Genomic DNA, 17,832 nt, shown 5'->3' on the forward strand with positions numbered 1-17,832 from the left:
GGCCCAGTATTAGTACTCTTGAACAGATCCAAAAGGTTTCTGCACTTTGAAGCATTATCTGACAGTTTCTTTTTCTTTCGATCACGTTCCTTCTCAGCACCTCCTTTTCTTCTCTTCTGGTTTGCTTTATCCATTGTTGGTTACAGATGCAGATGCTGGAAAAAAAATGTTTTTTTGCATCGTAAGTCAGTTTGCGACATTGTTATCAATACTAGATCAGTAGTCAGGAGACCTATCTAAACTTACTTGGCCTATCGGCTCAAAATCCTTTTTACTGTTGATTTGGTAGTTTTTAGCCGGCGAAGCCGGTGTTGTGAATGAACGCGTATGTATTATGTTGAAAAGCCAGATTTTGCTGGATCCTTTGAGAATTTCGAAGCTTTGACGCACCAAATCGCTCCATGGAGGCCGTCATCTTGCGGATGCGGAAGTATGCATAAAAAATTGCGAAAAAGTTCAATCGGAGTTTGTTTCACCCGTCTTTGTTTGATTCACAATCTAATGTACCTCTAATTTGTAATTAAAATCCTTGAAGACCAACCTCGTTCCCCTGGTTATCTTCAATGAAAATCGTCACCAAACACCGGAACCAATGAGATTCGAGCATTTGAAAAACTATTTCAAAAAAGTTTATTACCGTTTCGGAGGCTGAAAACGGCGTGAAATATTCTAAAATTGACGAAGTATTATTTTTTAGAAATCTCGCGGCCGTAGGGGATCGTTTTTCACGGCCCGAAATATCCGAAGTTGAGACGGAATTCACCGAATTAATCAAGAAGTAAATTTTAATCTCATCCAGAATGCAAATGGTGTCATTTTGAACTTGGTACGGTACATACTACTTCTACCTACTACCAACTACCTAACCTAGTGATGGGTAAAATAATATAATGGCAAGAGGCTTTGGCTTCGCCGGCTCATTGCGGCTTCACAGTCGGGTACTAGTACAATGAAGGAAACACGTACCGTATCGGGAGTACATACAAGATAGCGAATGTGAACGTGACAGCTCTGAGGCGTCTTTCGCTTCGCATCGCAGTGACTGTGAGCACCAACATGGCGGCTGTAAAACTAAAATCTGGCTTCAAACCCCCTCACAGCCCAAAGCCTTCAACCAGACATATTAACACGCTCCTCCTCCTTCATTCCCGTTCTTCAAAGCAAAGCGGTAAAAATTGTTGTGTCGCCATTATATATACTAGGGCATGCCCGTACTATATCTATATCTAAAATTATATCCCCCCCCTCTATTTACATGAAATGGTTTGGTCCAAAGCGAACGGCTTGCGAGTACGGTGACAATCCCCCCCCTCTATTTACATGAAATGGTTTGGTCCAAAGCGAACGGCTTGCGAGTACGGTGTTTTTTATCGGACCCGTGGAATTATAGATAGTAGTTTTAATTAGTTTTAAAACATAGTTTAACGCCAACATAGTTTGCCAACGTGAAATAAATGAATACGCTCTCAAATGTGCCGTCCGAGGCAGAGTCTGTTCGGCACGTTCGGCACACGTGATAGCTCGCTGCTCTCTGATTGGTTGAATCGTTTTTTGGACATAGCTCGGTAACTACTTGTCCGATTAATATGAAACCTTGAAAAGGCACATCCTCGGGTCCCCAGCAATATACCTGGCAAGTTTAAAGTATATCGGACCCGTGGTTGTCGAGAAACAGCGGTCACAGACATACATACATACATACAAACATACAAACATACAAACATACAAACATACAAACATACACACAGAGATTACTGGAATTATAGATAGATGCCGACCAACGGCACCCGCCCTAAGGGCGGGGCGGGGCTTCAATTAGGAGGCGCGATTTATATAAACATCCATTAAATATCACATGCAAATCATCAAAATCTAAACAGTATTTTTAGAATTTCAATTTAAAAAACCACATCACTGTTCATATCGGTAAATATTATTCCATCGTGTTTCAAATCGTGATATCAACTGTACGCTTTTCTTTAGGAAAGAGAATTGAATGATTTTGTGCCTCTTCTTCAGCTTATAACTTCAGGATCGACAACATTGCTGATAAAAGTTCCTTTTCTCTCTTTGAAGTTCTTGGCAAACATTTTTATAATGTCACTGCTGCCAACGCGACGCCATGGCATTATTCATAACATTCCTTCATTCATTCATTCATTCATCTACATTCATCTAATGATCATTAAACATTATTCTTACGCTCATTGAACGTTCATTAAACGTTCATTAAACGATTACGAAAATAAAAACGAAAAACATTACGAAATTACGTTCACACCGTCACATCAAACACGACCGTGAACACAAAAGTCACAAACATCGTCACAAACGTCACGTTACGTAATTCAAACCGTGAACACATCGAATATTGGAGAGCCCATTGCGCAAACGATTTGTTTTCTCTGATACGTGTTACTGGGCGGGTACCGTTGCTGGTACTTATAATGAGGCGTCAGGGCCGACCTTTTGACCTTTTGACATTGAGCGGGGAATCCCCGGGGATGGAGGCAGAAGTTTTCCGTGACAAATTTTTTTTCAGCAGTTTTTTTATCCAGCCCAGCGGCCCATTTATTTACCCAGCGGTCCCAGCCACCAGGCATTGCCCAAATGCCCTATGGCCAGTCCGCCCATGTTTAAAATTGTTTTTATGTGATTCTGCACGATTGAAAGATGGCGCCAAAAACATGCCAAACGTTGGTTGGATTAGGTGACAAGAAGAAGCCGATTCGATTTTGATTCAGGTACGGTACGAATCCAGATCTTACCGATCAGTGGGATACAAAATGTAAACTGTTCAGCCTGGCGGAGGTGTGCGCTCTAGTTTTATTTTATTGCACACCGCTCCTTTCCTATGCAATCTCCAGGCGCTGCATGACGTCATCACCGGGCACCGAAGGGGGCTCGGCGATAACACGCGCTGAAAGGGAGTACTCAGCGTTCACTCCGGTTATTGTACACCGCACCTTTCCTCTGCCATCTCCAGGCGCTGCATGACGTCATTGCCAAGCACCGAAGGGGGCTCGGCAATGACGCACGCTGAAAGGGAGTACTCAGTTTTCACTCTGGTTGTTTGTTTTTTACTTTTCAAAATCGATGATTTTTCAAGTATTGGTTGGTCTTCTGCATTATTCTGTCTCTGTCTGTCCATCTGTCTGTCAATCGCCTACATGTCACAATCTGAAACCGATCTTCACGAAACTTCACCAGATGGTAGAGTTGGTCATAAGGGAGAAGCCTATTGATTTACGTCAAAGGTCAAAGGTCATCTTCAGATCAAGTTTTTAAAAATGTAATTTTTCATCTGATTCACTTGTGAATTAAACAGCAATTACATAATGCCTCACAACGATGAATTGGGAAACAACGATTTTTAAGGTCAAAAGGTCAAAGGTCAACTCAAGTTCAAAACTTATAATATCATCAATTTTCATCTGAAGAATCATCAATTTTAATCAGATTGACCCGAGCTTTGATTAAGATCGTCAAGTGTAATCTTAATGAAGTGGACAAATTGATGTGTCCATGGCAAGGTTTTTTTTGGGGGGGGGGGGGGGGGGACAGGGGCGGATTTTGCAAATATCGTACTCTACGTGACGTATTCTTGTTTGTCCGGGTGGTATCTCAGCCGTCCTTTGAGCTAGGAGACTGAAATTTAGGCACAATAGTGAGCGCATGCTTTGGCAAAAACTATATTTTTCTATTTTTTAAATTAATAAATTGATGAAATACTTAATTATTATGAATTATTTAATCATTTATTTATTTTCGTTCTCATCTTGGAAATATCTCAGGCACATCTTGAGCTCGGAAGCTGATATTTGGACATGACAATGACCAAGTAATTTGGCTGTAAAGGCTAATTTTGATTTATTGATTAATCAATTAATCGATTAATTATTTAACTAGAATGGCACTCAGTAGAGCGCATACTACCGCCGTGGGTGAAGTTTGAATAATACGCTTTGTTTAACATCCCCTCTCCCCAAAACAATAAATGAAAAAGAAAGTAGGCCCTAACTGTCAGAGAATTAATTTTGATATATCTCGGAATTAGGGGAGAAAAACATCATTTAAGAATTAGAATAAAAGCTTTAATGCAGTAAAACAGAAAAAAAAATTCCCCAAAAAATTCCCCCCAAAAATTCCTGGATCAGGAATAATATCCTGAGCTTCACCAAAAACTAATCAATTCTTCCTTATCCCAAGGGCAATCATCCCACCAACTTTCATCCAAATCCGTTCAGAACTTTTCCAGATATCTTGTTCACAAACACACAAACACACGAACACACAAACATACGAACACACATACACACACACACACACACACACACACACACACACGGCCGTCCATATGTGTGTGTGTGTGTGTGTGTGTGTGTGTGTGTGTGTGTGTGTGTGTGTGTGTGTGTGTGTGCGTATGTGTGTTTGTATGTGTGTTCGGACACGATTGAATGCATTACTCCCTAGCGGGAGTAATTATTCGATTAATGACTTAATTAATAAAAAATATTGTTGCGGTTTTAAGTCTGTCAAGTGAGTTTAATAAAGGTTAAAGTTTGCCCCCCATAGTTAGTCACACAAGCAACATGTAGCCTTGCGATAGTATAGTTATGTCTTAGTATTTGTAAGCTTAGTCCTTTTCCTTTGTTAGTTCTGCGTTGATTAGAGCCAGGAGAATAGGCCCTACTTCTACCGACCATTCTACATCCGTAGGCTCGATCCATTTTGCTAAACGTTGGTTGATCATTGGGCGAGTTAACACGAGGCATGCCTAGGAAGGTCGGGGCGGAGTCGAGGGTGGAGCGGCAGAAGCGTTGACTGTAAGCACGAGCCGCCAATCAGAGCTGGGAGGTGGTGACGGCGGCATGGCATCAGAGGGCGTGGTGAGAAGGTTTGTGTGAGTTCCAGAAGGTTCGGGGGGCATAGCTATAAGACCCGCTGCGCGAAAGCCCTCGACAGGATAAGCACGACAGAACCTGCGGCAAACGAAGGACTTACAGCGAAGGACTTACAGTGAAGGACTGAAAGAGACAGGACTTGCATCGGAGAACTGAAGCAGAGGACTTGCTGCGAGAGAGAAAGATAAAGGACAAGCGCGGGAAAGCCGAGAGCAAAGGAGAACTCGCTGCAGTTGATGAACTTGATGAACTTCACGCACTTGCACGAGAGTGGTACAGATACGCGGGCGCAGCCAGACGCGCTTGAACCAAATACCGCGCATTTTGAGACGCACGAGTGAGAACGGCTGAGTAACCGCTAGCCGCGCTAAGTCCGCCCTTTGCCGTTACGCCCCAACATCTGCTTTGTTCGAGAGATGCGCTACGAGTCCCTGCCTTCGCCTGCCACCATCTTCGCGGGACGTGCCAGGGCCGTGGAGAGGCGGACGGGGGCCATCTCTCGACGCGTTGGGGAACACCTGCCCATCTGCAATTCCCTGTGTGAGTGTGAGATGGGCCTGTTGTCCAAGGGATAAGTTAAGACTGTTTAAGGTTGCTCTGTGTCTCTTCGTCCTTGAACCTTGTATATACGTGTGGGAAATAATTAAACCATTTGTTCTTCCTTTCTTCCTGATTCGATCGTTCCTGTGGTTTCCTCATTTGACTAAGCGTGGCACGAATAAGATCGCTCCAATCGGGTTCCAATATCTAGGTAACTGCTCGGACCACGTGTACGCAATCCACTCAGCATACTCACATCACACGTGGTTCGTGCGAGGCTTGTTTCCTCGCTCCCAGGGCAGCGCGGGGAATTAGGTATGAGCGAGGAGTGGTCCCGAAACCCTACTCCGCGTGTGTCTGAGAGGGACGTCTCAAGTCTCGGTTCCGCCAGGCCCAGCAAAGACAGGGGGATTAATCCCCCCCTTGATAAGGGGATTAAGGCCGGCGTAGAGAACCGCAACAATATTTAAGTTCACATTCGGACGAAACAGTGGTGGTTTCGGTATTATATTAGCCAATTGATTCATTAATTTAATAATTATTTCATAATTATCATTTATTTATTTTCATTATTAATCATTTCTTTATTTTCTTTCTCATCTGGGCAATATCTCAGGCACCTTTTGAGCGAGGAAGCTGATATTTGGACATGACAGTAACCAAGTGATGTGGCTAGAAAGGATAATTTTGATTTATTGATTAATCAATTAATCAATTTCTTATTTATTGATTAATCAATTATTAATTATTTTTTCGATTAATGACTTATTTAATTAATTTTCAAAAAGTTATAGCTTTGGATGAAACTGGGTGGTTTAGGTATGCTATTAGCCAATTAATTAAGAAAATATTTTACGATTATCATTTATTGATTTTAATGATGCAATTAATCAATCAATTATTGTACACCTCTCCCTCCCAATACAGTTTCTATGAGCTGCATGGCGGTATTGCCGGGCGCCGGAGGCTGGATGATATTTATTTGGCATGGGGATGGTGTACTTTGAATGTATCTGGAACTTATTTGTATTTTCTGTTTAAGGAAAAAAACTTGTTTCTTACATAATTATTTATCATTTATTTTTGATTGTGAACTGAGTGATAATTTAATTATATATCTATCTATATATATATATATATATATATATATATATATATATATATATATATATATATATATATATATATATATTATATTATATTTGATTTATATTCTTTAGTCCTGCAGACACTATTATATGGTAACTCGACCCCTGTAATATGGTGTAGAATATTGAGCACATCAGCGAGGCTGGTTCATGTTTTGTCGGGCTGTTGGTTCGGGGTGGGCTTATGGGTTATGTATTTGGTTTGGGTAGTTAATCGGCAGGGCGTGTAATGGTCAGGGGGAAAGCAAAGAGGAGACAAGCGCGAACAAGAAGCTCCCTCTTCCTCTCTCTCCTTTCCCCTCACCTCCCCCTTTCCCCTCCCCTCCCCCTTTCCCCTCCCCCTTTCCCCTCTTCTCTTCCTCCCTCTTTCCCCTCCTCTCCCTTTCTCCCACTCCCTCACCTAGTCTCCTCCCCTCTCCTCCCCCTTGCCCCTCCCCTCTCCTCCCCCTTTCCCCTCCCCTCCCCCCTTTCCCCCTCCCCTCCCCATTTCCCCTCCCCCTTTCCCCTCCCCTCCCCCTTTCCCCCTCCCCTCTCCTCCCTCTTTCCCCTCCCCTCTCCTCCCCCTTTCCCCTTCCCCTCTCCTCCCCCTTTCCCCTCCCCTCTCCTCCCCCTTTCCCCTCCCCTCTCCTCCCCCTTTCCCCTCCCCTCTCCTCCCCCTTTCCCCTCTCACTCTCCTCCCCCTTTCCCCTTTCCTCCCCTCCCCCCTTTCCCCTCCCCTCCCCCCCTTTCCCCTCCCCTCCCCCTTCCCCTCCCCTCCCTTTCCCCTCTCCTCCCCCTTTCCCCTCTCCTTCCCCTTTCCACTCCCCCTCTCTTCCCCCTTTCCTCCCTTCTCCTCCCCTCCTCCTCCCTTCGTCCCTCCCTCTTCACTCCGGGGAAATTCCCTGGGCAATGCCAGGTACTCCAGTTAGGAGAACATATAAATCAAACCTCCTAACTTGACTTGGCAGTGGCACAGATCGAGTCCCTACACGGACACATTGTCTCTGCCCTGCTGATCACCAGTTCGGAGGTTTGCAGTCAAGAATAATAATCAATTAAATGTAAGGAGCACACTGACCCTCGGTGTGATATGACACCTTACCAAGCACAGATTTGAGAAAAAGGACGTGGAAAGGGTCTTTTCAACTCTTGCTTTGCGTTTCCGAGCACAATCAATATTTCCCACAAGCCGCCATTTGGTCTGTCTCGATATTCCCTGATGCTGAGAGCGGCAAATTTGATTGGTCGACACGGCGTAAAATGTTGTTTAAAGGTCCCATGTAATTCAAAAGTTTCTGGTTATTTATATATTAACTTGACCTTCCTAGTGAAAAAATCACCCATGTTTCTTTTTTAAAATCAACAATGGGATAATTAGACCAATATTTTGAACATTTGTAGTGTTTTTCACAACTTGCTATGTATGCCCCGCCCCTCAAAAAAGTGGAGTTCAGTGAACGGCAGTCGGCAGGTCACGTGACCGGTGACGTCACCTCCAGAACGAAGTCCATGCCATCTCGATTCGCTATGCTTCGGCCCGCGATCCGTTCCGTGCAATTTGTACGTACTCTGCTTTTGATTTGCTTGATCTTGATCTGAGGTATGCTGAGACACATGTGTGTCACGCCTCGCCTCGTTGATAAGCCCGCAAGGTCGCTCCGTGGAGCGGCCTGCACATATTCAACTATGGGTGAATTATATAATTAACAACTCACGGTCTGAGGTAACTCGGCTAAAGATTATCCGATTTGCACCAAATAAAGTTTATGAATGGTTTCACAGACCCCTACTTCCCAATAAAAGTAGAAAATGTAAATTGGAGTTAAAATAAGTGTTTGATTTGTATCAAGCAAATGCACGTGGAGCATGCTTGCGAGCGAGCTGCGTTCTGGAGGTGACGTCACATGGATTACGTCATCGGCTCTGAGGTATGGGGCAGAATTTTTCGGGGCGTTCCCAAGTGGTTCGGTTTTCTTTCATTTTTAATGTTTCAGAGTGAATATAACAAAAAATCAATGCCATATTTGAATTCACCATAAAAAGACTCATTTGGATGACAGCAAATGCATTTTGAGTGAGATTCCCTGTCTGTGGACCTTTAAGCACTGCTAAACAGGAGGTTTTTGGAAGTGACAACAAAGTGATTTGTGTTCTACATAGTGGGGCGGCTTAGCCCAAATATTCAAAAGAATTGTGCATTTTGTGATACAAGCACCAAATTTGGCACAAATGTACATTAATATGTTGCGAACATTTTCAGATATTGGGCCACTTGAAATTCTCTCTTTATGTCCGCCATATTGGATTTCAAAATGGCCGCCACTTGAAATCTACATTTGCTATTATCTCTGGACGTAATGCAGCTATTGACTTGATTCTGGTATCTAAATGTATGTTTTTGGGGGCAAGGAATCCAATGGTACCAATTTCAACTTAATATTATCTATCACAGTCTGTTATATAATTTTATTTGGAAATTATCTAGGCAAATATTGGATTCAACACAATACTTTGAAAAGAATGTCTTAGTTCTGTACTTCACTTCCCACTTCCACTTCCCCACTTCCAATATACATAGGGATGATGCTGCATGCTCATACACACAAGAAGGAATTGATCGACAGACTGTCACACCTTGGCCTGAGCATCTCCTATGATAGAGTGCTCCAGCTCTCAGCACAGATGGGCAACAGTGTCTGCCAACAGTTTCACAGAGAACGAGTGGTCTGCCCTCCGAAGATGCGTGGCAAAGTGTTTACAACTGCCGCTGTAGACAACATAGATCACAACCCCAGTGCAACAACATCAAAGGACTCCTTCCATGGTACCGCTATCTCCCTCATACAACATCCTTCTTACACTGGTGAAGGAGTGGATCGGAGTATCGTCATTGTTGGAGGATCTGGGGATGCACGGTCCAAGACAGTCGCCCCCTTGCCGCACTACTACACTGATGTACCCCCTGTCACTAGCAGCATCAAGAAGTCGCCTGTCCCAGCTGCTAAAGTGGCGTCATTGACCAGAGGAGACTTCAAACAGCAGACTGATGAAGAATACCAATGGCTAGGCAATGCAAAGCGAGTCCTGGAAGACAACACTGGTACAGTGGACAATGACAACACATCTTGGGCTGCATTTCATGCCAGCCGACAGCCACCAGATGCTCGAGTCATCTGCCCCACGTCGCTGCTTCCACTCTTCCTGGAGAGTGCCCACACAGTGGCCATGATCCGGCACTCAATGGACGTCGTGAAGAATGCTGTGGAACACCTGAATCCTGGACAGACACCAGTAGTCACCGTTGATCAGCCACTGTTTGCTTTGGCCAAGCAGATACAGTGGAAGTGGCCAGAGAGCTATGGTGAAGACCAGATAGTGGTGATGTTTGGTGGCCTCCACATAGAGATGGCGGCACTGAGGACACTGGGGGACTGGCAGAAAGGGAGTGGTTGGGTGCAAGCACTTGTGCAAGCCGAGATTGCGACAGCAGGGACAGCAGACCCATTCCTGCGAGCATCCCATGTCTTGCGCACAAGAAGAGCACATCAAGTGACTGCAGCAGCACTGTACATCCTGCAACACCGTGCCTACAACCACTACTGTCTGGGAGAAACCAGGGATGCAGAGGACCTTCCGGAGTTTGAAGACTGGTGTTGCCAGAGTAGAGAAGACATCCCCCAGTTTCACTACTGGGCAACTGTGCTGGAACTAGAACTGTTGGTTCTAGTGTATGTGCGTTCTCTCAGGCAGGGATCGTTAATGATGTACCTCGATGCTCTGACAGAGCTGGTCCCCTGGTCCCATGCACTGGATCACACCCACTATGCTAGGTGGATACCAGTGCACCTGAAGGACATGGCCGAACTCACCATCAAACACCCAGATGTAGCCAGGAAATTCAGGGAAAGCCACTTCACCGTTCAGAAAACACAGAGGGTGTTCTTTTCAATCCCGATTGACCAGGCACATGAGCAGAATAATGCCTGCATCAAAGGAGACGGTGGAGCAGTTGGGCTCACTGACAACCCTAGTGCCCTACGTCGCTGGATGGTTGCGGGACCAGAAGTTGCCAGGGTGATCGAAGAATTCCAGGATGGGAACCAACACTGGAGACGGCAAACAGCAGACACACGTCATCATGATCAGACGCCAAGTGTACAGGCCTCATTTGTGAAAGATGTTCGCTCTCTCGTCGGTGTCATAGAGGAGATGGGCAACCCATTCGAGGAGGAGAGTCAGGATGTAGTCAAACTGGACACAAAGGAGATCACAGATCCTGCTGCTGTGGAGACCGTGATGAATGCCAAGAGGATTGGCCAAGAGCAGTTCGAAGCTTTCACCAGAGAGTGTCTGTTAGACAGAACAAAGGCAGTGGACGCACCCATTCCTCGTAACAAGCTGAAGGTGTTCAGCACTTCCACTCCAAGAAGCCAGAGCAAAGGTCAGCAACAGCTCGCCTCCATCAAGAATGACCGTGAACTCTTCGCACGCCTGTACATTGGCTGCCAGACGAGGGATGGAAACCTTGAGGAGTTCTTTTGTCACGAGAATCAGGCATGTCCTCCTGCATTGTCTGATGGTGGAAGCCTCTGCACTGGTACCAAGAGTGATCTCCTCACATGCTTGGAAGAAGTCTCCGACGCAAAGACAGAGACTCCTGTCACGACCTGTATTGTGCTTGATGGAGCAGCCATCGTCCAGATGCTGAAGCCGGCTGCATCAAAGACCTTTGAAGAGTATGCACAACAGATCTTCATCCCATATATGTCCACGAAGCTGCAAACAGTGTCACGCCTGGATCTGGTCTGGGATACTTACCTTGCTGATTCACTGAAAGGTAGTACACGTGCAAAGCGGGGACAAGGTGTGCGGAGACGTGTGGTGGCTGCCGCAGCCATACCAGGAAACTGGCAGAACTTCCTACGAGTGGACAGCAACAAGACCGAGCTGTTCACGTTCCTCTCAGCAGCTCTCATGGAATGGTTTGACCAGGAGGACAGGCAACTCGTCATTACTGATGGAGAGGCAGTGCTCAGCAAGCCACTACTGCCAGATCTGACCTCACTCGCCCCATGTAACCATGAAGAGGCTGACAGTCGGATGTTGATGCATGCATCTCACGCAGTCCAGCATGGACACCATGCAATACTCATCCGGACTGTAGACACCGATGTTGTGGTGCTGGCAGTGTCCCTGGCACAGGAGTTGCAACCAGAAGACAAACTGTGGCTGGCATTCGGAACAGGCCAGAGTTTCCGATACCTAGCAGCACACGAAATAGCAGCTGGATTGGGACGAGAGAAGGCTCGTGCACTGCCAATGTTCCACGCTCTAACTGGATGCGACACTGTGTCTAGTTTTCATAGACATGGCAAGAACACTGCGTGGGCAGTCTGGACGGTACTGCCAGAACTCACTGAGGCGCTGCTGCTGCTGTCCTCTGCACCTCGTGACATACCAGACGATGCAATGCGCATCATCGAGAGGTTCGTGATCCTGTTGTATGATCGAACCAGCAAATGCACAGACATTGACAAGGCCAGGAGGAAACTCTTCGCAAGGAAGAACAATGTGCAGCTCATCCCTCCAACGAAGGCAGCTCTGGAGGAACATGTCAAGAGGGCAGTGTATCAAGGTGGACATGTGTGGGGTCAGATACTGCTGCCAGCACCAGAGCTCCCTCCACCAACCAACTGGGGTTGGTCAAGGACTGGAGAAGGACAGTACACACCTTACTGGACCAGGCTAACTGAGGCAGCTCACAGCTGCATTGAGCTGGTTTCTTGCAAGTGCAAGAAAGGGTGTGTGAGGCGCTGCAAGTGCAAAAAGGCTGCCCTTCAGTGCACAGCCCTCTGTGTGTGTGAAGGGGACTGCACATGACGATGAGTCAACAACATACATGTACTTGTGGCAATGCTGAACTTGTTAACATGACACTGTTTATGTACACGTATCTTCAGTACCGGTATATACCTAGCCTCAGATACCAGTACACCTAGCCTCAAATACTAGACCATGTAGCATGTCAGTATTATACCTAAGACATTTACAGAACTAAGACATTCTTTTCAAAGTATTGTGTTGAATCCAATATTTGCCTAGATAATTTCCAAATAAAATTATATAACAGACTGTGATAGATAATATTAAGTTGAAATTGGTACCATTGGATTCCTTGCCCCCAAAAACATACATTTAGATACCAGAATCAAGTCAATAGCTGCATTACGTCCAGAGATAATAGCAAATGTAGATTTCAAGTGGCGGCCATTTTGAAATCCAATATGGCGGACATAAAGAGAGAATTTCAAGTGGCCCAATATCTGAAAATGTTCGCAACATATTAATGTACATTTGTGCCAAATTTGGTGCTTGTATCACAAAATGCACAACAGGTTTGCTATGCTGCTACACTAACAGTGTTCAAGGATATACAGGGATTCAATTTAAATTGAATAAAAGTTTTTAATGTTTCACCCTGTGGCGACCACCCACAGCTTTTACAGTACAACACACAGACTCGACGACACCACTGACATCACCTGCAACCTCTGTCAGGCCGCCCCACGCACAACAGAACACATCGTGGAAGACTGTGCAGTCCAAGCTTAACGAAGACAGGAAGGAACACAACGTAATTAATACATGTGAGAGATCCCTGGAATGCTCCTGATAAATTGATCGGATATCTCCGTGCGGCGGCCTGGTCGAGCAGAACTGGCCGGGGCTACCCAACAACAACAACACCTTAAATTTAACATGTTGCATTAGTTATTTGTGCCTGTTGTTTGTGTTCTTTATGACATCTCTAAAACCAGTAAGTTTCCTTTTTGGAATGATTTTCGATTTTATTTGAATGCCAGACAGACAGACAGAGTAAGAAAATCGCACCCGTGTTTGAAGGAAGTGATTCAGTTTAGCATTTTAAATATGAAATAGGCAAAGCCTAGAAATTAATGAAACCAAAGCTCACTAAATGGGCAACACCCTTTAGAATCACCCTTTAGAACCCATTCGAATCACCTTTGAGAATCACCCTTTAGAATCACCCTTTACAACCCATTCGAATCACCTTTGAGAATCACCCTTTAGAATCACCCTTTACAACCCATTCGAATCACCTTTTAGAATCACCCTTTACAACCCATTAGAATCACCTTTGAGAATCACCCTTTAGAATCACCTTTTATAACCCATTAGAATCACCCTTTAGAACCTTTTGCAATCACCTTTTAGAATCACCCTTTAGAGCCCATTAGAATCACCCTTTAAAATCACCCTTTAGAATCACCCTTTAGAATCACCCTTTAGAACCCATTAGAATCACCCTTTAGAACCCTTTAGAATCACCTTTTAGAACCCATTAGAATCACCCTCTAGAACCCATTAGAATCATCCTTTAAAATCACCCATTGGAATCACCCTTTAGAATCACCCTTTAGAATCACCCTTTAGAATCACCCTTTAGAATCACCCTTTAGAACCCCTTCGAATCACCCTTTAAAATCACTCTTTAGAATCACCCTTTAGAACCCCTTCGAATCACCCTTTGGAATCACCCTTTAAAATCACCCTTTAGAATCACCCTTTAGAACCCCTTCGAAACACCCTTGAAAATCACCCATTAGAACCCCCTTAGAATTACACTTTAGAACCCTCTAGAATTGAACATGGTGGCTAAGAAGGGTTCTCTTCTTCATTTTAGATGGACGGATGGAAGGAAGGACATAGCCATTTATTGAAGCGGCTTCACCGCTTAAAAATATTACCGTACTCCTCTCCGTGCATGATCAATCAGGATTGGATTCCGTGCAATTTGCCAAATTCAGAGCTAACGTAATACTAAAATGCAGGTTAGTGCTCAGATTCATGTTCCGATTCGTGTTCTGCAGTGCTCAATATATTAAATTTAATTGAAATAAAGTGGACCCTCAATCATAGACTGGCGTATGTCGACAGACAGAATTGCTTAACCAATCGCGTAACCCCATGTTGCGCTTCGACCTCGGGGTAATAATACAACCAGATTGGACATCGTTTATTCCACATCTGACATGGCACCTGCCATTGGCTGCATGGGGTGAGTCCAAATACACAGGGAATGAAGGGGGCGGGGATTAACTCTTCGGATTAGGGTTAGGGTACAACGTAATACAACAACATCCATATTTTTAGCACATCTGCGCTGAAGTCGAAAAGAGCTGTTGAAGCCATACCAATGTCTTTCAGTCACTCCGTCCTTCCTTCCGGCAAATGTCCTTCAGTCAGTCCGTCCTTCCTTCCTTCCGGCAAATGACCTTCAGTCAGTCTGTCCTTCCTTCCTTCTGGCAAATGTCCTTCAGTCCGTCCTTCCTTCCTTCCGGCAAATGTCCTTCAGTCAGTCCGTCCTTCCTTCCAGCAAATGGCCTTCAGTCAGTCCGTCCTTCCTTCCTTCCGGCAAATGACCTTCAGTCAGTCTGTCCTTCCTTCCTTCCGGCAAATGTCCTTCAGTCCGTCCTTCCTTCCTTCCAGCAAATGGCCTTCAGTCAGTCCATCCTTCCTTCCTTCCGGCAAATGACCTTCAGTCAGTCTGTCCTTCCTTCTGGCAAATGTCCTTCAGTCAGTCTGTCCATCCTTCCTTCCGGCAAATGTCCTTCAGTCCCTCCTTCCTTCCTTCCTTCCTTCCAGCAAATGTCCTTCAGTCAGTCTGTCCTTCCTTCCTTCCGGCAATGGGGCCATTAACATGTTTTTTTTTTCACTACCCCTCCGAGCTGCTCAACGGATCGTTTTGAAACTCGGCATGATGATTCATGATGACGATTTGCAAAAAGTAATGGAGCCCTTTTTAAAATTTCAATCCAGGTGGTTGAGATAATTAGCTAATTAACTCAAAATGCAATCTATGTTTGTATGTGAGATTCCATTATCATTTTTTTCCTCGTTATTTAATTTTGACCTCTTAATTTAACCTCTTAATTTAATTTTAATCTTAATGATTATTTCATTGAACCTCAATGTAGTTTGATCTTAATTAATATTTAATTCAATGCCTGAATTAATTTTTAGCCGCGTCGCAGATGCTGCTAATAGAGTGCCCTCTGCTGTTGTTGTTGTTCTTCTTGTTCTTCTTCTTCTTGTTCTTCTTCTTCTTGCAGAGAAGACAAAACCTCAAAGCTCCACCCATTCTGGGAACCATAGCTCCACCCATTTTGGAAGAGCCTTCATATAAACAAATATCCACCATTTTATTAACTCGCATAGCTTTGAGGCCTGTTTTGTAGGCCATGGTGTCTTCCTCTCTCACACAGTTTTATTTCAAATCAAATTCGATATATCATTTCATTTTTCACAGTTGCTAACATAGTTTTAGACTCGGTTGAAAAAAAACGGGAAGAAAATCCGATGAAAGTTGCCCTTTATAGAACGAAATGAATTCTCAAAGGCCTGTAACTTCAAGTCCATTGAGATATATTTTTTTACAATCACGGCATGCTCAGTCATACACCGCCCGAAATAACAGACGGGAAAATGCCGAGATATATTAAAAATTCGTCCATTTGATGACAATCGTCACGATGAAATATTTAATTTATACGTCGTCATAATAATGTGGAGAGAGGAGCATAGCTTTGTTCACGTGTCGCCACACACGGGAAATTGCCGAGATATATATATTTTAAAATCGCGGCATGGTCAGTCATACACCGCCTGAAATAACAGACGGGAAAATGCCGAGATATATTAAAAATTCGTCGCCACACACGGGAAATTGCCGAGATATATTTTCACTTTGCACAAAAATAACATCAAGTAATCGAATCAATAGGAATGTCCTGTGCCTATAACATCGACGTTATAGGCACAGCTGCATCTAGGCATTGTGTAACATCGACGTTATAGGCACAGCTGCATCTAGGCATTGTGTAACATCGACGCGGCTTTTGTTTTAATTAAAACTTTTTGTACTTGTTAACCTCTGAATGTTATTAATGCCCTCTTGCTTTGAAGAACGGGAAAGAAAGGGGGAGGGTAGGACAGAGAGTTGTAATGGGGGCAGACAGGGGACAGTCCTTTTAAGACCCTTTCAGCACTTTGGACCCCCTATAGACTCCTTAAGATCCCATAGACCCCCAAGACCCTTTATTATTCGACACAATATTTTGATGAAGTGGAATAATCATATTTAGCAACTGATGGAGTAAGTCAGACATTCATTTTTGATGCCTCCACCGACGAAGTCACCGGAGGGATTATACTTTTGGGTTTGTCCGGCTGTCCGTCCGTCCGTGCTTCCTTGATAGGTTTTCATTACCGCGATAACTTGTGAACAGCTGACAGGATTTGAATCAAACTTGGTACAAGTTTGCATAATGATGTAATAATATCGGCGGATGGATATCAGTTGATGTCACGATGTAGAAGAGTGCTGTTCTACTTTAATCCAAAATTCAAATCTCCAGAAATACCTTTTTTGACCGTAATATGAGAGGTTACGTTTATGTTACAGTGATGGTTTGTTACGAAGCACTTGATGGATTATCATAGGGAGAATATTTCATCTTTAGCTAAGGAGAGGACTTTGTGCGGAACTCGCATATGGCCTGGTTGTTATGACTTTCACCACGTGCTGCCAGATGAGCTTACAGGTATGCACACTATCCTCTGAGCTCTCCAGCCTTGGGTTCGAATCTCGAGCCACCCTCGTGTTTCGTATCCGGGTTGATGTGTGTGCCCTCTTCCTGGTAGACATTAAGCCAGAGGATCAGTTGGCAGCACTGGTCGTTGGTGGACGCTGAATATGCCACGGTGAAGGAGCTGCGCTCCAACGCGAGTCGAAAGAATTGACGCGACCAAAGACGGAATTCGTCCGAGTTGCTTTATTGAAACAAAACAGCTCAGGTATTCTGACAAAAGCCCGTTTATCGGGCAGCAATATATATACACATTTATGTCGGGAAGTTTGCCCGGCAAAAGCTATACCGGGCATGCCCGGGTGTCAAGGGCGAGCCTTGGAAAGGCGAGTCTGGACCTGCCCGGGCGTGTTTGGCTGCGGCCTGGCAAGTCGAGCCTGGGCGTGCCCGGGCGCTCTGGACGAGCACTGGAAAGGCGAGAGCGGGCATGCCCGGACGCTCTGGGCGAGCCCTGGAAAGGGGATAGCGGGCATGCCCGGACGCTCTGGGCGAGCCCTGGAAAGGCGATAGCGGGCATGCCCGGACGCTCTGGGCGAGCCCTGGAAAGGCGATAGCGGGCATGCCCGGACGCTCTGGGCGAGCCCTGGAAAG

This window comes from Myxine glutinosa, chromosome 13, assembly GCF_964187855.1.
Source record: "Myxine glutinosa chromosome 13, kmMyxGlut1.1, whole genome shotgun sequence".
Lineage (NCBI taxonomy): Eukaryota > Metazoa > Chordata > Myxini > Myxiniformes > Myxinidae > Myxine > Myxine glutinosa.